This window comes from Narcine bancroftii, chromosome 11, assembly GCF_036971445.1.
Source record: "Narcine bancroftii isolate sNarBan1 chromosome 11, sNarBan1.hap1, whole genome shotgun sequence".
Lineage (NCBI taxonomy): Eukaryota > Metazoa > Chordata > Chondrichthyes > Torpediniformes > Narcinidae > Narcine > Narcine bancroftii.
The window spans coordinates 103310546-103333423 of record NC_091479.1 but is presented as its reverse complement, the minus strand read 5'-3'; the positions used below and the strand labels follow the sequence as shown (position 1 = coordinate 103333423).

The 22878-nt window shown below is 45.1% G+C and overlaps 1 protein-coding gene across 2 annotated transcripts in view; it reads right to left on the bottom strand.

The window, feature by feature from the left end:
- Positions 1-22878, bottom strand: part of syt1a (synaptotagmin Ia) — a 311445-nt gene that overhangs the window by 144132 nt on the left and 144435 nt on the right. For both annotated transcript variants that reach the window (XM_069904366.1, XM_069904365.1), the window contains exon 2: positions 17633-17805. The gene's annotated coding sequence lies outside the window, so the exon portion shown is untranslated. The remainder of the gene's footprint in view (positions 1-17632; positions 17806-22878) is intronic.

Sequence of the window (22878 nt, the reverse complement as noted above, 5' to 3'; positions counted from 1 at the left end):
GTCCTTTCTAGACTTTAGAAGAGCGAGAGGTGATCAAGTTGGAACTTACAGGAGTCAAGAAAGTGGATGTGGTGAGGACGTCCCCTCACTGGATGAGTCTGGAACCCTGGGTCACAGTCTCAGAGTAAGGGGAGAGGGGTGGCCATTTGGAGCGAAGATGAGGAGGAATCTCCTCACTCAGTGTGACGAATCTTTGGAATTCTCTCCACTGAAAAGGCTGTGGAGAATCAATCATTCATAACAGAAATCAAATCATTTCTATATTAGGGATATCGAAAGACGGCCAGGCTGAGTGAGCAGATTGGCCATTAACAATGATAAATGATGACCTTTATTTGGTCTTATCTCTTGAGTTGGTTTTGGAGTTTGGGAGATAAAGATGTCCCATTAAGTTCCCATAAGGATAAGGGGATCTCCACTCCTCCTTTGAAAACTGCACTTCCTGAGAAGACTGAAGTGGGAAAGGCTTCCAGCCACCTTCTACAGGAACTCTATCCAGAGCATCCTGGCCGGCTGCATCACGGTGCGGTGTGGTTGCTGCAGAGAAATGGATCGGAGGTCAATCCACAAGACCAGAAGAGTGGCAGAGAGGGTCACTGGGGGTCTCCCTCCCCTCTCATTGATATATTTTACCAGGATTGTTGTTTAGAGTTTGCAAAATCTGTAAGGACCCCTACCACCCTGCATGGTATCTTTCAGCTACTTCCATCAGGAAAGAGATACAGGAGTATCAGCTAAAACCACCAGCTTCTTCCCATGGGCCTGCTGAACCACTAAAACAACTTCCTGTGATCTACTATTTATTTTTTCTTCTTTCTTCTTTGGCTTGGCTTCACGGATGAAGATTTATGGAGGGGTACGTCCACGTCTCCTGCAGGCTCGTTGGTGACTGACAAGTCCGATGCACGGTTGCAGCGGTTGCAAGGGAAAATTGGTGGGTTGGGGTTGGGTGTTGGGTTTTTCCTCCTTTGTCTTTTGTCAGTGAGGTGGGCTCTGCGGTCTTCTTCAAAGAAGGTTGCTGCTCGCTGAACTGTGAGGCGCCAAGATGCACGGTTGGAGGCGAGATCAGCCCACTGGCGGTGGTCAATGTGGCAGGCACCAAGAGATTTCTTTAGGCAGTCCTTGTACCTCTTCTTTGGTGCACCTCTGTCTCGGTGGCCAGTGGAGAGCTTGCCATATAACACGATCTTGGGAAGGCGATGGTCCTCCATTCTGGAGATGTGACCCACCCAGTGCAGTTGGGTCTTCAGCAGCATGGATTCGATGCTTGCGGACTCTGCCAGCTCGAGTACTTCGATGTTGGTGATGAAGTCATTCCAATGAATGTTGAGGATGGTGCGGAGACAGCGCTGATGGAAGCGTTCTAGGAGTTGTAGGTGATGCCGGTAGAGGACCCATGATTCGGAGCCGAACAGGAACGTGGGTATGACAACGGCTCTGTACACGCTGATCTTTGTGTTTCTTCAGGTGGTTGTTTTTCCAGACTCTTTTGTGTAGTCTTCCAAAGGCGCTATTTGCCTTGGCGAATCTGTTGTCTATCTCTTTGTCGATCCTTGCATCAGATGAAATGGTGCAGCCGAGGTAGGTAAACTGGTTGACCGTTTTGAGTTCAGTGTGCCCGATGGAGATGTAGGGGGGCTGATGGTCATGGTGGGGAGCTGGCTGATAGAGGACCTCAGTTTTCTTCAGGCTGACTTCCAGGATATTTATTAATAACATTTAATTTGACTATATGTATATAAATTATGTATATAGGTTCTGTGTATCTGTGATTTTATACCATTTCTGTGTGTGTGTGTGTCTCTGTGTCTGTGTGTGTGTGCATGTGTGTGTGCGTGTGTGTGTCTGTATGTGTGCATGTGTCTGTCTGTGTCTGTGTGTATGTGCATGTGTCTGTGTGTGTACGTCTGTGTCTGTGTGTGTGCATGTGTCTGTGTGTGTATGTCTGTGTGTGTGTATGTGTCTGTGCATGTGTGTGTGTGTGTGTGTGTGTGTGTGTGTGTGTGTGTGTGTGTGTGTGTGCATGTGTCTGTCTGTGTCTGTGTGTGTGTGCATGTGTCTGTGTGTGTGTACGTCTGTGTCTGTGTGTGTGCATGTGTCTGTGTGTGTGCATGTGTCTGTGTGTGTATGTCTGTGTGCATGTGCCTGTGTGTGTGTGTGTGTGTGTGTGTGTGTCTGTGTGTGTGTGCATGTGTGGGTGTGTGTCTATGTCTGTGTCTGTGTGTGTGTGCATGTGTGGGTGTGTGTCTATGTCTGTGTGTGTGTGCATGTGTCTGTCTGTGTCTGTGTGTGTGTGCATGTGTGTGTATGTCTGTGTCTGTGCGTGTGCATGTCTGTGTGTGTGTGCATGTGTGTGTGCATGTGTGTGTCTGTGTGCGTGTGTTTACACTGTTTTCCACAGTGGACCAGAGAACACTGTTTGGTCAGGAAGTACTGTAACAATCAGATGATACTTGAACTTGAAGTCTATTTAGATCTCCATCAGGACCTGGTTTTATCAATTCCATGTGGTGTTCATGTAACGGAGTCTCAGTCTTGAGGACTTCACGTGAAGTTTAATGAGAAGCCAGGGTTAAATAAAAGTGAAATAAAATCAGAGAAATTGCTTGAAATATACAACAGTTAGTCAGTGTGAGAAACAGGGTCAACATCTCAAGGTGAACAATGGAGGGTCTCAGCAGAGGGGAGAATCATAGAACCATTAAATATTACCGCACAAAAAAAAGGCTCCTTCGGCCCTTCTAGTCTGTGCTGAACCTTTATTTTGCCTAGTCCCACTAATTTGCACCCAGACTACACCCATCCATTCTTAAATGACAAATCATCCCATCAGATTCAAGAACAGATTCTTTCCTGCTATTATCAGCCTCATGAACGACCCTCACACGAGTCAAATTTCGTTGCTGATGCTCTACTAACTGATCTCACTTCATAACACTGCACTCCGTGCTGACTTTTGAGTTGCTGTAGTATTTTTAAATTTAGACACGGTAACAGGACCCTCCGACTCACTCCATATCAAGAAGTAAACTTGGACATTTTCAGTAGTGAGCAAGGTGAGAAGATTTCTGAAGAAGGGCTTAGACCTGAAATATCCGCTCCTTAATGCCTTCCAGGCTTTCTTCCTAACCTGCTGAGTTCCTCCCTCAATGTTTTGCTTCGCTTCAACGCAGTCAGAAAATTGGACCATTGTTCCAAAGAAATGTGTTTGAATCCCACCGTGGCGCCAAATGATGTTTAATTCAAGTAGCAGAAAGTAGAACCAGGTATCGGAAGCAGGGATTCAAAAGGGCGCCAAGGGCAAGAAGGGCTCCCAAAGGGCCTCGGGTGCTGAAGGCTTCCTGATCGTGTCGGAGGTTCGGACCTGGAGCTCGGGTGGCTGACGGATCAAACAGGAGTCCAAGCGGCTGCGGGAATGCTGGAGGAGAATCCACGGACACTCAGTGTCTTTGAGGGAGCTCTCTTTTGCATCTCTCTCTCTCTCTCTGACTGTATGGGGCACCAGGCGATACTAATGCCAACTCTTTGTTTGCCTCATGTAATATTGCATTTCTTTTCATCACATGACAGTAAATAGTATCTGATCTGATCTGAAAATAGCATTAAAGAAACGGCGACTAACTGCCGATGAAAATGAAAAAAAGATTATGTGGATTCTGAAAGTCCTGAAAACACTTGGCCAGTCAGGCAGCATCTTTGGAGAGAGAAACAGTGAATGCTTCAGGGTTCTGTTCCCCTCTTTGTTTCCGGCAGTAGATGCTGGTCCATCTGCTCCATTCGGAAGTCTCTTATCCCAGCTCTTCACCAGCAGGGACTGTTTGGGTCAAATGGCCAATTATCTGTGCTGTGGACTCAATAATCAGATCACGTTTGGATCAATGTTGTCTTACAGTGCTCTAGCCCCAAGTAATGACAGCCCCGAGAGCTCACTCACTGAGGTCAGAATGTTAGATGCCCTGCTGAAGATATTTCCTGATAGGAGAAGATAAGGAGCATATTGTCATACACATTGTATAATGCACATGCATCCTGAAATTCTAACTCGCAGCCGAACAGGTCCTTGTAAAGGAATTCTATGATATAGTGAACGAAATGAATTAAAAGAGACAACAGTAAATAGACAATAAATATTCACAGTTATCTCAGTGGTACAGACAGCCCTTTTGTGGTGTCGGAGCAGTCAGGGGCGGTTCAAGAGCCTGATAGGTGTTGGAAAGAAACTGTCCTTGAACCTAGAGGTGCTGGTCTTCAGGCTCCTGAAGGGAGCGGTGAGAAGAGGTTCTGACCAGGGTGATGGGGGCCTTTGTGATGTTGACTGTCTTCTCGAGGAGCCTGTGACAGACCTGGCTGTGTTCGCTACCTTCTCCAGCCTTTTGTGTTCCTGAGCACTCAAATTCCCAAACCAAGCTGTAATGCAACCAGTCAGGACACTTTCCACAGTGCACCTGTTTCAGAAGAAACAGAGTCAAATATGGCACAAGAAGGGACCATTCAACCCATCACATCTATGATAGCTCTCCAGAGAACAATCACTTCCCTCTTCGCCCAACCAGTTTATCTCATTCAAATGTTGATCCAATTTAATTTTGCAAATCAAACCTGCGTTGATATTCAATATCATCATGGCTGACCTATAGTGGTCTAAAAATCTGTGGCAGTTCCAGTCTAACTCTCAATTCCTCAACCTCTCTGACATACTAAATTTAGACATACAGCATGGCAATGAACCCATGCTGCTCAATTACACCTGATTGTCCTACAGCACATTTTGGAGGGTGGGAGGAAAGCAGAGTGCCCGGGGAAATCCCATGCAGACACAGGGTGAACATACAAACTCCTTACAGACAGCGCCGGTCTCGAAACTCTGGTGCTAACCGCTATGTCACCATGCACATCCTTCCCAAAGTTTGCTGGCCAGGAGACATCTCCTGCAAACCAAGCCAACAGGGAACTCATAAATAAAGCTCCAAAAGATTCCGTCTGCATAGGGCTTGTTCCCGGAATTAAAGTAAAGGCAGCATGGTTGGCGTAGCGGTTAGCGCCATGCCTTTACAGCGCCCGCAATCGGGACCAGACCAGGGTTCGAGTCCCATACTGTCTGTAAGGACTTTGTATGATCCCCCCGTGTCTGCGTGGGTTTACCCGGGGACTCCAGTTTCCTCCCACCATTCAAAAACGTACTGGGGCTTGTAGGTTAATGGGGTGTATTTGGGCGACACGGGCTCATGGGCCGAAAGAGCCTGTTACCGTGCTGTATGTCTAAATTAAAAAAAAATTAAATTAAAAATAAACTCTTTTGCTTGCGTGAGTTTATTTGAAGCAGATGTTGCACAAGTGGGAGCTGAGGTACATGCATCTCCAGGAAGGTTCTGCCATCACAATCATGGCTGCTCTCACTGGATGTTGATCCTAGAACAGTAACATACAGCAGGTAGATTGACGGTGACAGGTTGGGGTGGAGGGGGATTTAAATCCTTCAGGATTAAAGCTGCAGAACAAGGATACAGCAAATCAGCCCTTCATCCTATTTCACCCCAGGCCTTTCTCTGAAGCAACAACCTGTCCAAAGTGACAAATGCACGAGGAAGCTTCTATTTATTGTGTTATTTTTAGATATACTTGTAAACTCGCTTTGCTCCTTAACTGTTGCCATGACGATTAGCTTGATTTACAAAAGGCAGCAAGTTAATGGGGTATTATCTAGGTGGGAAAGGACTTCAGGCTGATTTTCAGAAAGGCACCATGTAGTTCATCACGTAGCTAAAAGTATGCAGATCAAAGCTTGGACTTATTTTTACAAGTTCAGGCCATCAGTGTTGAGTAACCCTTGCTTCTATTTGGGCTATCAATCCTCACACCTTCTCGACCTGTTCAAGAGTACAGAACATTCAGGACCCACAGCCTACGTTAAACACAATGCGGTGGACTAAAGCTCACTGCTCGACGCGTTGGGTTTGACCTGGTCATTCCCTGCCAACACTGATCCCTGTTTGCTCACAAGGCCAGCCTAGGTTTTAAAATTCTTATTCTTGCTTCCAAATTCTGCCGAGCTCTCTCTCTCTCTCTCTCTCTCTCTCTCACTATCTCTGGAAGGAAAACAGAACATCAGAATTAGGAAAAGGAGTCAACCATCTGGCCCGTCGAGTCTGCTCCACCATTCAATAAGACCATGGCTGATCTGGTTGTGGACTCAGTTCCACTTACCTGCCCCATTAAATGTATTTAAAGCATAGAGAGATAGATTTATGTTTTAAATACATTTAATAAGGTGGCCTCTACTGCTTCCTTGGACAGTGAGTTCCACAGATTCACTACTCTCTGGGAGAAGTAGTTCCTCCTCATCTCTGTTTTAAATCTACTCCTCCAAATCTTGAGGATATGGAAACAATCTCCCTGCTTCTATCCTACCTATTCATTGAAATATTTCAAATGTTAAAAGGCGTAGAGAGAGTAGATGTAGAAAGATTGTTTCTCATGGTGGGAGAGTCTAGGACAAGAGGGAACAACTTCAGGATTGAAGGGCGTCCGCTTAGAAAAGATGCAGAGGAATTTATTCAGCCAGAGGGTGGTGAATCTGTGGCAGTTGTGGAGGCCGGGTCATTGGGTGTATTTAAGGCAGAGATTGACGGGTTCTTGATTAACCAAGACATCAAAGGTTATGGGGAGAAGGTCGGGTAGTGGGGTTGAGTGGGAAAATGAATCAGCTCATGATTAAATGGTGGGGCAGACCCGATGGGCTGAATGGCCTATTTCTACTCCTTTGCCTTATGGGCGCATTTCTTTCATTAATTATATTTGGGGAAGTTCGTGAGAATGTGCGGAGAATGGAATGGCAATGCTGTAGGTGGGTGGATAACCTCCGCTGGATATGACAATAAACTCTCATCCACTCATATATCCAGGGTGGGAGTGAAGGGCAAAAGGATTCAAGGTTAATGTCTTGAAGCAGCAAATAGATACAATCAGTAGTTGAAAAAAATCATTCCATGCAGGTCAAATTGTGAACTCAGAAAGGAATTGTAGACATATTTGACAATACAGAATGTGCAGACAAGGGAAATGCGACTGGCTGGATTACTCTACAAAGAGATAGTACAGATGGTGATGGGCTGGATGGCCTCTAACTGTACATGACTGATTGTATTGCATTAACCTCAGGATGTCCTGAGACATTCTTCATTCGGGATCCAGGTTCTACAGTGTGGACATAGTTATCAGGCCGCAGGGACCATCACACAGCCCATGGAAAAAAAACAAGGTGCCAATGAGCAGAATCCTTGTCTTCTCCATCCAGCCTTTGTGGAGCCTTTGTCCAGCCAGACTCGCTTCGCTTACTCTGCAAATGCAGCGCCTTCAAATATTTTTTCTGCTTCCTTTTCAAAGGTACACTCAACCTACATTCTACAATATTTTATGCTCCACACCCCCCTGTCAACTCTCTCCAGGTTCCATTACTCACCCACACCTTTGTGGCAGATATTGATTGAGGTAGAACCTCGACATGAGGAAGCCTAGTCAAATTTATTGTCATCTGATTGTAAAAGTCCAACCCGATGAAACAATGTTCTCTGGTCCTCGGTGGAAAACAAGCAGGCACACAACCAGACATAACACTCAGAGATAAACAATACACGTGCAGGACAAGTATTCCTTTAGACAAAGAAATAAGTCTCGGACATTAGTGTGAGCAGTTTCTTTGTTCAGCATTCTCATTGCCCATGGAAAAAAGCTGTTCCTCAGCCTGGTGGTGCTGGCTCTGTTACTCCTGTATCTCTTCCCTGACAGGAGCAGCTGCCTGCTCACCTCAGGAACATTAAGCGTCAGACATAGGACATAGAACATTGGACCTAGGACATAGGACTGGGGTCATAGGTCCTAGGACATAAGACATAGATCATAAGACGTAGAACATTGGACATAAAACAGGACATACATAGGACATATGTAGGACACAGGACATACGTAGGATATAGGACATATGACAGGAGAGAAACAAGCCCTTGGGTCCACTTGGCAGCACCAAGCACGATGCCCAGAACTAACAAAATCTTAAGCTGCATTAGAGACTGCAGACGCTGGAACCCTTCCCACTGTACCACATATTCTGTGAAAGATAAACATCAACTTAAACTTCTCGTGGAGCTAAACACGTGATGGAGGAACTCAGCATCCGTGGGAGAGAAAGTACAGGCCAGAACCCTTCATCAGGAGTGAGAGTGTAGAGGGGAGGTGAGATATACTAAATCCTTGCTGTGTGCACATGATGTTCACCCCTCTAGACCCTGCATGTTCATGAGCTTATTTAGATGTTTATTTAAATGTTATTTAAATGAGCTTATTTAAATTTTACTATTTTACCTGCTTCCACCACTACCCCTGGCAGCTCATTCCAGGCACCCCCCACTCTCCGTGTAAACAAAACGCCGCACATCTCCTTTAAACACCCCCTCCCTCCACATCTTAAATACCTGTTCTCTAGATCCTGACTGTTTATCCTATCAACGCATCTCATAAGCCATAAATGCTTGTCAGGACTCACATGAGCCTCAGTCGATTCTAATTGGCTCCCACCTGAGAGGGTAGAGTAGACCAGGAATTAATGTCTCTTCTGTGGGACATCAGCCATGGTTGTGTGTGGACCAGTCCAGGTGAACATGGGTCAGTCTCCATTCTCTGATGTACAGGTGTATGTGGGCCAGTCCAGGTGAAAATTGGTCAGTCTCCATTCTCTGATGTACAGGTATATGTGGGCCAGTCCAGGTGAACATGGGTCAGTCTCCATTCTCTGATGTACAGGGGCAAAGTACCTTTCCTCCAATGCTCAGTGGCACGGTTAACACATCGGTTAATGCAACACAGTGCCAGGGACCTGGTTTCCAATCCACCGCTGTCTCTAAGGTACATTCTCCCCCGTCTGCGTGGGTTTCCTCCGTGTGCTCCAGTTTCCTCCCACTCTTATAAACATACCATGATTGTAGGTCATTTGGGTGTAATTGGGCCAGAAAGGCCTGTTACCGTGCTGCATGTCTAAATTCAACAGATCGAGAGATGGGCCCAGGTCAATCGATAACCTTCAAAGATAAACTAGGCGGCTGGTTCTCGTTGGCACATCAGACAGTTTCTTAAGAAGTCCCACAGCACATTGCTTCAAACCAGATGATCTGAAATCAGTCGGGATTTTGTTCCACACTGATTCACCACCAGGATACAGATTAATCAACTCAAAAGATGCGTTTGATGTAATCTAATTCTCAAGTGATGTTGTAACTAAAATAGAACACTAATTCCCTTTTTCTCCTGATGTAAATTTATACAAAGTCTCCTGTGCTCCTGCTTCTGGTTTTAAATACTCCACATTGACGCACTCAAAACTGTTTTCCATCCATTCCTTGATATAAATGCACCTCTAATCCGATGGGATTTGTGGAGCTGCATTTACACCATGTCTTATTCACAATGTACTTAGATCATGCCAAGTCCAGCTCACATACACTGTGGCCTCAGCCAGACTTCATTGATTGCCAAACCTACAGGGGCACTACTGAGAGCAAACTCGCTGGCTACATCGCACCGTGGGATGGGAGCTGCTCTGCTCGAGATTAGAAGGAGCTACAGAAGGTGGTGAATGCAGCTCAGAACATCATAAAATCTTCCCTCCCCTCCATGGACTCCACCAATATCTCTCACAACACAGGAAAGGCAGCCGAATCACTGAAGGACCCCGGACACACTCACTTCTCCATTTTTCCATTGGAGAGAAAGTACACACCAGCAGGTAAAAAGACAGTTTCCTCCCCACAGCTATCAGGCTCCTGAATGAACCCCACAACAGTGCTCTGTAACACTATCCTGTAAATTGTGCTCTTTATATAAATGTAGGAATGTTAACACTAACCCAATCCAAGATCGATCCAAACAATGCTGTGCAATTTTAAAGGTCAATTTGTACAAATACATAACATGAACCCTTTCTTTTTAGGCTGTTAGTTAACTACAACAAAAGGCAATTAACAAGTTGATTGGTGAAACAATTTGTACTGTACAGTATATTTATGTGTTCATGTGTGAGCATGTGTGTCTGTGAGTGTGTGTGCATGTGTCTGGGTGTATACTTGTGTGAGCACTTGTATACATGAGTGTATGAGTGAGTGTGTGTGGGCGTATATGCAGGCATGTGTGAGTGCGTATGTGAGTGCATGCATGTGTGTGTGTGTGTGTGCAGAAAAAGATGTGAATGTGTGTGTGTGTACACGCGCGCATAGGTGTGAATGAGTGTGTGAAGCCTTCAGCAGTACTGAGGGAGAAAACATATTCCAGAAAAAAGTGAATTATCAAATGACCCAACTTAAGATAACTCATTCTTTCTGTTTCTATCAGGAGTGATTGTGTAAACCTCCTATTCCTTGTTATTTCCTTTGTTTTGTATATTGTTTATTCTTTATTGACAAGTATATCGAGATTCAGTGAAATGCGTTCTTTCCAAGCATGCATACTATCTTTGAATGCACCAGATTGGGCAAAATATAACAAAGGATCAGAGATTAGAGTTAAAGAGAAAAGGTTCTGTTTTCATAATGAGAGGTGTATTGTTTACTCTAACCCAAACCCTAAACCTAAGGAGAAGTCTGTTTAAGAGATTGTTAACAGCAGGGTATAAACTGTCCTTGAATCTGGTGGTGTGTCTCTTCACATTCAGGTATCCCTGCTCGACAGATAGAGAAAGAAGAGAGTATGCCCATGGAGAGATTGGTCTTTTATATTGTTGGCTGCTTTCCCAAGGCAGCAGGAGGTGTCGGTGGAGGGGATGGAGGCTTGTGTAATGGCATTTATTACTCTCCACAGCTTCTCACCATCTTGGGCAGAGCAGTTCTTCAGGCCTGCTGGCCATTAACAGCCCTTAAAGGCTCCACCATTGCACCTCTGCCTCCTAGACCAACGTGGTCCTCTCTCTTCAGTTCTGAAGAAAGGTCCCAGGCCTCAAACATAAACTGTTCCACATTCCACAGAAGTTGCCCAACCTGCGGAGTATTTATCACATTTTCTTTAAATTTTAAATGTTTTAATTTTTAAAAGTTAGGCATATATGGCATGGTAATAGTCCATTTCAGCCCACGAGTCTGTGCCACCCGATTTACACCCAATTACCTATATTTCCAGTATGTTTCGAATGGTGGGAGGAAACTGGAACCCTTGGGGAAAACCCACAAATGTATAAACTCCTTGCAGCAGCCCAGGATTTGAAACCCAGTCCCAATCGCCGGTGCTGTAAAAGTGTTGCGCTAAGCGCTACACTATCAGGCTTCTGAACCTGTATCACTGCAAATTCATCCAAACAATTGGTTCTCAACCTTTTGTTTTCCACTCACATACCACTTTAAGTAATTGTTTACTAACCACAGAACACCTACAGCATAGGATGCCAGAGGTGCTCTAGTCAGAAAGAGATTACTCAAGGTGGTATGTGAATAGGGATCGAGTCCTCGCTGCTGAAGATCCAGCTGCGCTGGGTGGGTTACGTCTCCAGAATGGAGGACCATCGCCTTCCCAAGATCGTGTTATATGGCGAGCTTGCCACTGGCCACCGTGACAGAGGTGCACCAAAGAAGAGGTACAAGGACTGCCTAAAGAAATCTCTTGGTGCCTGCCACATTGACCATCGCCTGTGGGCTGATATCGCCTCAAACCGTACATCTTGGCGCCTCACAGTTCGGCGGGCAGCAACCTCCTTTGAAGAAAACCGCAGAGCCCACCTCACTGACAAAAGACAAAGGAGGAAAAACCCAACACCCAACCCCAACCCACCAATTTTCCCCTGCAACCGTGTCTGACTGTCCCGCATCAGACTTGTCAGCCACAAATGAGCCTGCAGCTGACGTGGACATTTACCCCCTCCATAAATCTTCGTCCGTGAAGCCAAGCCAAAGAATGTGAATAGAAAAATAAGGTTGAGAACCACTGACCTAAACTCTGCACTAATTTTGTGTATTAGTCCCTGACAATAAAGGAATCGTGACCTAACACATTTTTTGCACAATTGGACAAACTATGAATATTTACCATTAACTTCCTTTGTGCGGAGAGACCCGGGAGGGCTTGTTCATGAATCGTAAAACGTTGGTTTGAAGGTGCAACAGGTAATCAAGAAGGCAATTGAAATCCTGGCCTTCATTGAGGAAAGATAGGATTTAAGAGCAGGGAGGTTCAGAGCACTGCTGAGGCCATATCTGGAGTACTGCGCGCAGTTCTGTTCCCCTTATACGAGAAAGGGTCTATGGGCTTTGGAGGTGGTGAAGAGGAGGGTCACCAGGTTGATTCCAGGAATGGTTTGCTTGGGATTGCTTATATCTCATGTCTTATTTACTTTGTATTTCAGCATGGATTGAAGATTGTGGCTTTTGGAACAGTGACAGGCACAGTTGGAGCATCGAATTACCACCAATTAATACCAATTAAATTTGGTGATCTCTCTTATTAAGATTTTTTTCTTGGAAGGTTAAAAGCATGAATGGGACAATGAAAGGTCATAGGGTATTTGGCTATGTTAGACCTTTAAAGGCAGATATTGTTTTTTTCAAGAAACTCATATTAGGAACTCTGACAAGGATAGATTAATGATTAAATGGAAGGGGCAATGTTTTCATTTATCTTCTGATACTAAAGTTAGAGAATTTTCTATATTAATTAATCAAAATATTCCATTTGTACTTCATAATAGCATATTAGATAAACAGGGTCACTTTATTATTCTTACAGGTAAATTATATAATAAAATGGATATGCCCCGAATGTCGATGAGCAAGCATTTTCTATTTTTTCAGCTCTACCTGATTGGGAGGCGACTATAATTGTTGTTTAAATACGGTTCTAAATCGTCACGTTTTCAGAATGGAGGACAATCGCCTTCCCAAGATCGTGTTATATGGCGAGCTCTCCACTGGCCACCGAGACAGAGGTGCACTAAAGAAGAGGTACAAGGACTGCCTAAAGAAATCTCTTGGTGCCTGCCACATTGACCACCGCCAGTGGGCTGATATCGCCTCAAACCGTGCATCTTGGCGCCTCACAGTTCGGCGGGCAGCAACCTCCTTTGAAGAAGACCGCAGAGCCCACCTCACTGACAAAAGACAAAGGAGGAAAAACCCAACACCCAACCCCAACCAACCAACAAATTTTCCCCTGCAACCACTGCAACCGTGTCTGCCTGTCCCGCATCGGACTTGTCAGCCACAAACGAGCCTGCAGCTGACGTGGACATTTACCCCCTCCATAAATCTTCGTCCGCGAAGCCAAGCCAAAGAAAGAAATCGTTCTTCCTCTCGACCAGCTCCTCTTACCAAATCTGCACTGTAATTCATTCTTTTTCATCAAATCTTGGTGTTTTAGAGGCACTTCCTAAATCCCAATAATGGAGAATATTCTTTTGTTTCAAACGCACATTCTTCTTATTCTAGAATTGATTACTTTCTAATTGACAACCAATCGATCTCTTCGACCAAAACATGTCAGTATCAAGGAATAGTTATATCTGGTCATGCTCCTGTTATTTTGATTTTGAATTTTTTGACCTCCCTTTTACAAAAAGCAATGGCGATTTAATACAAAATTTAAGTCAACAATTTTTTTGACTTTATGGAAAAATTTTTTAGGATTTATGGAATACAATTATTTTTACTACAAATTCTTCCCTAACTACGTCTAAACTCGAAATTGATTGTATGGGACACAAAGAAAGCTTATTTGAGAGGGCAAATTATTTCTTATACAGTTAATATTAAGACGACGACCAATAAGGAAAGCTTGGAATCAATTGATCAGATTAAACAAATCGATTTACAATTTTCTCAAGGTGTAAATCCAGATTTATATAAAAGTAGAACTTCAAACTAAATTTGACCTTCTCTACCTGTCCTGTTGAACAACAATTGTTGAGGAGTAAGGGTCATTTATACAATCATGGGGAAAAATTGGGTCAGCTGTTGGTGAGCAACTAAAAGGAATGTCTGCAGAAAAGCAAATCAATAAGATTCAGGTGATATTGGTGGAGGTTTAGAATGACGTCGGAAACCTTGGCAAATTTCTACTGATGTGAGGTGGAAAGTGTGCTGACCGGCTGCTTCACGGTCTGGTACGGGGACATCACCAATACCCCTGAGCATAAAGCCCTGCAAAAGGGAGTGGACACAGCCCAGGACATCACAGGCGAAACCCTCCCCACCATTGAGAACATCTACCGGGAATGCTGCCATCGGAGAGCAGCAGCAATCATCAAGGATCCACACCACCCAGCACGTGCTCTGTTCTCGCTGCTGCCATCAGGAAAGAGGTATCGGTGTCACAAGACTCACAGCCCCAGGTTCAGGAACAGCTGATCCCCCTCCACCATCAGACTCCTCAATGACAAACTCAATCAGGGACTCAGTTAAGAATTCTTACTTGTGCACTTCATTGATTTTTAAAATTCTGTTTATTGCACAGTCATTTAGTTTACCTTTGATATCGATTTCCAGTTCATTATTTGTTTACATGTGTACGCTGTGGACAGTTTTTTTTTGCAGTACCAATAAGTGGTAATTGTGCCGTGCCTGCAGGAGAAAGAATCTCAGGGTTGCATGTGATGTCATGTATGTTCTCTGACAATAAATGTGAATCTGGATTTGTTTTAATTGTCAGCACTCAGTTTGCGTTTTACTTCCATTTTGTGAAAATTCATTTCTACTTTGTGAAGGAGTTCACTGCTTCTCTTTCTCATGACATGCTGTTCACTGGATGGATCTAGGAATCAGTATCACAGCACAGAACTTGAATTTTAGTCAAGTAGGACATTCCAAGATCCTTTACAGCAGGACGAGTAAATAGAAGCATAAACAAGCTGCTGGAGTGACTCAGCAGGTCAGGTAGCCTGTCATGAACACGGCTCAACCACTGAGTTCCTCCAGCAGTTTGTTTGGTCACTCTAGAATCCAGAATCTACAGCCTCTCGTGCTGAACAAAACAGATGCTGAATCCTGACGGAAAGGCTGACTGAACGCTTGCTTTTCGAGGCCTCACCAGGCGAACGAACCAAGTGTTCGGATCAACTAGGTGGGATGATTAGCATTGCAGTCAGTGCGATGCTATTACAGCGCTAGTGACATGGGTTCAAATCCCGCGCAGTCTGCAAGGAGCTTGTACGTTCTCCCAGTGTCTGCGTGCGTTTCCTCCAGGTGCTCTGGTTTCCTCCCACCCTCCAATAAGTACCAGGGGTTGTAGGTAAATGTAATTGGGTGGCACTGGTTCAAATGTCAGGAATCAGGTTCTACTCAGAGATGTTTAAAAAAAATACACATCTGAACGCACTGATTAAATCTGGGGAGGATCAGGAGGTCGGAATTGAAGGAGGGCAGAGATCAGGGCTACAGATGGGGTGAAATTGGGAAGGATTTGAGGACAGCTTATGTTCTCGGATGAGCCCCCAGAATTACAGACCATTGATTCAGAGACTTGAGTTTGAATTTTGAGTTTGAAAAACAGGAATGTTTAAAGGGAACCTCTTTGCTCAGAGGGTGATGGGGGTGTGGGGCTGTTGATCTGTGTTCCTACCCCTGCCCTTTCTTCCCTCCTCTCCCCCCACCCCATTTTTTTATTCAAGTGTTGGCCTGATTTTTGCTCATACCTTGAAGGAGAATTCAGGCCCGAAACAGGTTATATATCTTTACCTCCTATGGACACTGCAAGACCTGCTGAGTTCCTCCAGCATTTCTGCTTTATTAGAAGCAAGACATCGGTATATAATTGCAGGGACTGTAGGAAAGAGATGAATGGGAGAAAAAGAATATCTATGATAGGGTGAGACCAGGATGGATGTGATAAGCTGTTGATGAAGCCATCTGATTAATTAAACAGTGAGAGGTGTTAGAGAAAGAAAAAAACCAAAGAGGTCTCGGAAATGCCCAGCAGAGATGATGTCAGGAAAGAGAACAACCGAGTTAATATTCCTGGTCAGAATAAACTTGTCATCCTTCTATATTTGGGAGCACATTTTCATCCAACACACTCACATCAAGTTTAATTTAATTGTACATCGTTCAAAATTACCATCATTTCTACATTTCGGGCTGCCAAGAATTTTTATCTCCCACTTTTCTTTCAGACACTTCCATTCACAGTAAGTTCCCAGCCTGAAGGTGCCGATGTCTCTGACATTAAAACAGATAACATGACACAACAGGTAAGCATGGCGAAGGCTTGCCTGCTAATTCATGTCAACAAGCAATTGAAGAAAAAGGATGGCCAGCTCAAAAATCTTTTGATCAGGAGCTTACTTGAAAAGAATGTACTGCAAATTCCAATTCTGAAGGGGGAACAGTTTCTGCTTTGGTGCAGAGGTTTTTGTATGGCGAGGAATTCTGAGATAACCAAGAATCTGAGAGGTTGTTCTACACATGAGGACAATATACAGATGCACTGAAACTCTTCCTTGCTGCCGCCACACAGGTATGTCAGGTACCCCAAATCCTATAGGATAAATTAAACAACCACAATATGCCAAGAGACAAAAAAAATTTAATAAATGTAAAAGATAATATATTCACAGATGCAGTTCTTGTAAGAAAAAAATGTGCATTTAAGACCCAATGACCTGGCCTCCACAACCACCTGTGGCAACAAATTCCACAGATTTACCACCCTCTGGCTGAAGAAATTCCTCCACATCCCTGTTCTAAGCGAACACATTTCAGGAACCGGAGCAGCCGGAAGAAACCCACGCAAACACGGGGAGAACGTACAAAGGCCTGGCAGACAGCGCCAGATTCGAACTCGGGTCACTGGCGCTGTAATAGCGTAACACTATCCGCTATGTATCTATCCTTGATATTTATTATTTCTATACCACTGAATGTATCTTCTGTACCTACGTGGCTGCAGCAAGTATTCAGTGCATCTGCACCAGATGTGTATGACAATAAAGTTATTAATAATAAAATGTGTGGGTTGGTAGCTTCACTGCCCATTGATCTTGTTGGTGGGAGGAAGAATATGGGAGGAGTATCACAGGAAGAATCAGTGGCCAAATGGGATTGCTCAGAGAGCTAGCACAGAAGCAATGGGCAGAAGTGTCTTGGTCCAAATATGAAACTTCTCGGCATCTTGGCAAACTTTTATTTCTCAATCAATTCACTCTAAAGGTAAAGGTTTCATTATTGTCACATAAATACTACATTTAGATTGTAACATACCTGAAATTCCTTAACTTTACCATTTTGTCCAATGCCCCCTCTCAGAAATGAGGCCCCAGCAAAGAACAAACTCCCGACCCCCTGGTATGGCAGTCTTGGGGCATTAGCAGTTTGCAGGATGAGTTCGGGTTCTGGTGTGTGGAAAATGGCCTGCTAGCTTTTTACATCAAAACATTGGCTACCCGTCAGAAGGCAAAACACTTCATCGACTTCAAAGTGCTTCAGGATGACAAGAATTGACAGGCAGTGCAACAGAAATGAGAGTTCTGTCTTTAGTTCTCCTTTAACACTCTACATTTATCAATCAACCTTATCGTCGATTATTTAAAATGGCTTCTGGGCCTCCCATCAAGACTTCGTCTTCCAAAGCGTGCAAAGAGTTTCAGAAAAAAATTAAGAGTTGCTAAAATTCTCACCTGAAGTGCTTTATTTTTAAACAAAAACTCTCGTGAATAGGTGACTCTTGCAATGGTGGGTGGACTTGTGCTCCAGCCCCCAAGTTTATGTGCTGTGTCTGCTGATTGGCTGATCAAATGAAAGGCAGCCAGGCAGAGACCATTTATTCTGTCTTCGTGACGACTTGTTCCTCCTGCAATTTGTAAATAAAAAACACATCAATAAAAAGAGTCTCTTTCTCCTTTCCTCCAACTCCCTACCCCACTTCCCTTTCTTCTCTATTCAGATGGGTGCCCACTTCCCCCCATCACTTCTCTGATTCTCCCCTACCCTCTCACCTGTATCCCCCGTTAACCTCTTACCTGTGAGTCTGTGCTTCTCCCCTGCCCCTTCCACCCGCCTCTCCTCCTCCCCCGATCTTTTTATTCAGGTTCCTGCCTGTTTTTGGCTTAGAATGTAGGACATGGAACACTACAGCACAGTACACGCCCTTTGGCCCTCTATGTTGAGCCAACCCATACATTCATATAAAAAACAATGAACCCTCCCTACCCCATAACCCTCTATTTTTCTTCCATCCATGTGCCTGTCCAAGAGTCTCTTAAGTGCCCCTAATGTTCCAGCCTCCACCACCACCCCTGGTGATGCATTCCAGGCCCCCACAACTCTGTGTAAAAAAAACTTCCCTCCCTTCACTTTGTGCATGTTCCCTGGTGTTTGCTATTCCTGCCCTGGGAAAAAGACACTGTCTGTCCCCCCTGTCTACTCTGAAGTCTCCTCTCATTTTTCTATGCTCTAAAGAGAAAAGTCCCAGCTCTGCTAACCCTGACTTGTAAGACTTGTTTTCCAATCCAGGCAACATCCTGGTCAATCTCCTCCGCACCCCCTCCACAGCTTCCACATCCTTCCTATAATGAGGTGACCAGAACTGAAGACAATACTCTGAGTGTGGTCTCACCAGATATTTGTAGAGTTGCAACATGGCCCTCTTGACTCTTGAACTCAATCCCCCTATTAACGAAGCCCAACATCCCATCAGCTTTCTTAACTATCCTATCAACCTGGCACCCTTGAGGGCTGTATGGATTTGGAGCCCAAGGTCCCTCTGTTCCGAAATGTTATTTACCCTGGTCTTCCTCTGGACACTGTGACCCCAGTATCTGCAGATTATCTTGCTTAACTCAATAAAAGTTTATTCTGACCATAACCCAGTAAAAGAACATCACTGCAAACTTGAGAACGTAATTTACGTTTCAAATTAACTAGTAACACCAAAACACATCCTATTTCACTCAATACATGTCTGATTTGCTCACTGTTTAAAAACCATCTATCAGTGGAACAATCGCTTATTTAAACCAAACTATTTTGCACAACATAAAGTAAATAAAGTAGCATTTAGTCTATTATTAATTATTTATGAAATTCCTTCAACCCAAATCCAAAGTTTCAGGAAACATATGGCGTTTGTTTAAGATTCATGCTCTTCAGTATCGAGTCTCCCTGCATTTGGTTTGCTTTGAGGATTTCTCTGTTTATTGGTCCCCAGTGGGATTTCATCGTATCCAAGAGAGTAGGTCGGAGCCTGTGATGGACTTGGCTGAGTTTGCTACCTGCTGGAGCCTTCCATGTTCCTGGGCACCCCAATTCCCAAACCAGGCTGTGGTGCAAGCAGTCTGCTTCACACGGTGCACCTGTAGAAGTTGGACTGAGAATCCAAAGATCTGCCAAATCTTCCCAGGCTCTGTAGAAAGTATGGTATGCCTTCTTTGTTCCAGGAGAAGACTTCTGATCTATGCACTCCCAGGAACATGAAGGTTCTGACCCTCTCCACCTTTGTCCTATCCACGCGGACAAGTGCATTCCCCCTTGGCCTAACCTTCCTAAACTGGGCAATAATCTCTTTGGTCTTGGTGACCCTGAGAGCAAGATTGTTGTTCTGGCACCTCCCAACCAGTTCTCGATCCCCACCTTAGAGGATGTGACAATAAACTTGACAGTGAGAGGGGAAATTTTTAAAGGGGACGTGGGGGGAAATTCTTTTACAACAAGACTGAGAGGTGCCTTAGGAACCAGCTGCAGGGAGGTGGAGAAAGAAGAAGTGATGACAACATTTCAGAAGCATTCTATTCTGTGAGATGAACAGGCAGGAGATGGAGGGAAGGGGGCATGGACCACACACAGGCAGATGGGTTTGGTTAGATCGGCATCATGGTCAGCACATTACGATGGGCTGAAGGGCCTGTTCTTGTGCCATGCTGTTCCACCTTCCACACTTAACACGGAGTGAACAGGTCAGTCTACGCAGTGATGCAGCGGGTAGTGCTGTTGCCCCAGGGCAATGAGAATGCTGAACAAAGCACCCTGACCAGTGGGAGGGGTGTGCACGTGCATGTGTGTACATGTAGAGTTTGCACATTCAGCCTATGATCCCATGGGGTTTCTTCCCATAATACCAGCCTCATCCCACATCATTAAGCCCTGTGGGTAGATTCTTTGGCCCTGGGGTTGGTAATAGGGATCTGGGTTAGAGACAGAAAGCAAGTAGAGCATTATGCTCTGAGCCAGCATTGACACAGTGGGCTGAGAGGCCTCTTTCTGTATAGTGACTGAATCTACGCCCTGTGCAGTGAGACCAGTGAAGCAGATTCTGCAGTGGCTACCTTGATGGTCACTGATGGGGCGTGTTGGCGGGATGTGACACAGAGTGAGGTGCCGTGTGGTGTCTCTGATGGGAGCTTTGGTGATGGCAGAGCTGACACTACCATGGACCCAGGAGGAGCAGGGAAGTGAGGCCCAGTGTCTCCCACTTAACCCCCACAGGGTCCAAGTGCCCACTGCCTTGCCCAACAGCCCCAGGCAGGTTTAAGCTGTCTCTAGGATGGACGTGGCAGCAGCCTTTAAATCAGAGAATGGCGCCCATGCTCGGCAGCGCTGACCTCGGTTTGGGGCTCTCAGAGAACAGCAGACCGGCACGGGGCACCAGAGCAGGGGAACACCTCCCCCACTGAGAAGGAGAAGCTTGGGAGAGGACTTTACTGGGTGGGAGACAACAGCAGTGGACGAGAGAGGGTCTCAGAGGCTTTAGGCCTCATTCCAGGCCACGGGCTTCTGGAGATCAGCTGGTAGGGGCCAGGGACTGGGATCCATGAGGCTGTTGATGGCGAGCAAGGCTACTGAAGGACCTTGGGTGCTGACCACTTCCTGATCGTATCAAGGGTTGCCCAAGGAGGGAGACTCGGACACTTGAAGCTTGGGTTCACCGCTGGACCAGTCAGGAGGCTATGCAACTGTGGAGGTTCTCTATAGGGACACAGAAAATGGCGGCATCCTGGTGGGAACCACAGAAACTCACCAACTCTGAAAGGACTCCTTTTTGCTTCTTGTTCTTGCCTTGATAGGGGCACTGGACTAATGACACCTCTGTGTGTGCCTTTACTGGGTGAGCAAAGGTTAAAAAAATGTGGTAGGTTTGTATCCATGACAATCAATGGAATTTAGAATCTTGAAAGGACTAGCACATTAGAATGGGCCAAATGGTCTGCCTGTGTGGTCGTAATCTGCTTGTTCATGAAGGCGGAACAAGCTTGTGGTGAAAGGAAGACTATGGTTTAATAAAAAGTACCCAGTACAAAACACTTTTATCAGATTAAGAAAGGAAATTAGTCTGAGAAAATGCAATCATCTCTAATCCCTGTTTTGTTGCCATCAGACCGACAGTCAAATTCTTAGCCACGCAATTCTGCGGGTGCTTTGTTGGTCATCGTCTGGATCTCTGTCTATGCCAGCCTGACATCAGATGGTGAGGTAACAATCCCCAGAGAGTGATAGGAAGGGACAATAGGAGGAAACTGCTTCCAGATTGAGTTGGAACTGATTTACCAGTGCACAGTATCGGAGGGTGTGCCAAAGTTCGGCCCACCACATCTCTAATCCCATTCGAACTGCATCCTTCTGTGCTTTCCCTATTTAACGGTCTGTCTGCGCATCTCATTAACAATTCTACCTTATTCCACTACCTTATTCTGCAAGTGCACTGTGGAACGTGTACAGACTGGTTACATTACAGCCTGGTTTGGGAATTGGAGTGCCCAGGAACGCAGAAGGCTGTAAAATGTAGCAAGCACAGTCAGGTCATTCATAGTCTCTGACCCTCCTGTTCATTGCAGATATCTGTGTTAATACGTGGCTCAGTAAAATTCAAATGTTATCTACAAATTTGCTAACACCACTGTTGTTGGCAGAATCACAGACAGCAACGAGGAAACGTACGTAAGTGAGATTGAGCAACTCGTTGAATGGTGTCACAACAACAACCTTGCACTCAACGTTAGGTGAAGTAAGGGAATGATTGTGGACTTCAAGAGGGGGAATTTAGGAGAACGCAAACCAGTCCTCATCAAGGGATTGGCAGTGGAAAAGGTCAAGAACTTCAAGTTCCTGGGTGTTAACATCTCGGAGGATCTTCCTGGGGCCTCCATGTTGATGCAATCACAAAGAAGGCTCGCCAGCGGCTACACTTCACGAGGGGATTGAGGAGATTAGATATGTCAGCAAAGACTCATGCAAATTTCTACAGGTGTACCGTGGAGAGAACTTTGACGGGTTGCATTGCTGTCTGGTATGGAGGTGCAAATGCACAGGGCAAGTAAAGGCTACCGAGAGTTGTGAACTCGGCCAGCACCATCACAGGCACCAGCCTTCACTCCATTAAGGACATCTACAAGAGGCGATGACTCAAGAAAGCAGCCTCTATCCTCAAAGACCGGGCCATGCCCTCTTCACTCTGCCTCTGTCAGGAAGGAGATAGAGGAGCCTGGACGAGCACTCAGCTGCACAAAAACAGCTTCATCCCCTCTGCCATGAGATTCCTGAAATAATGACAGACACCTCCTCACCGCCCCTTCTTTTTGCATCAATTTAGTAATTTTTAAAAAATAGAATTGATCTCAATTTTTGCCCCTGTAACTACAAATTTTGCAAGGTGTTCATGACAATAAATTCTGAATATATGAGAATTGTCTCTCGGGCATCGTCACATTCTTCCTGTCACAAGGTGATGAAAAATCCATCTGAGGAATCAAAGAGTTAAGCCAACTGATGCTTTTGTTCCTGATCGCCTCAGTTTAAACAATAGCCGTTGATGATATAATTGGAGGGACTGACTCAGGGAGAGTGCTATTGACTCGACAGTGAAAGGGAGCTAACTAACTTCAGCAGGAAGCTGTCATTAGCCCTGCGTTAACCCACTGATCTTGTCACTTCA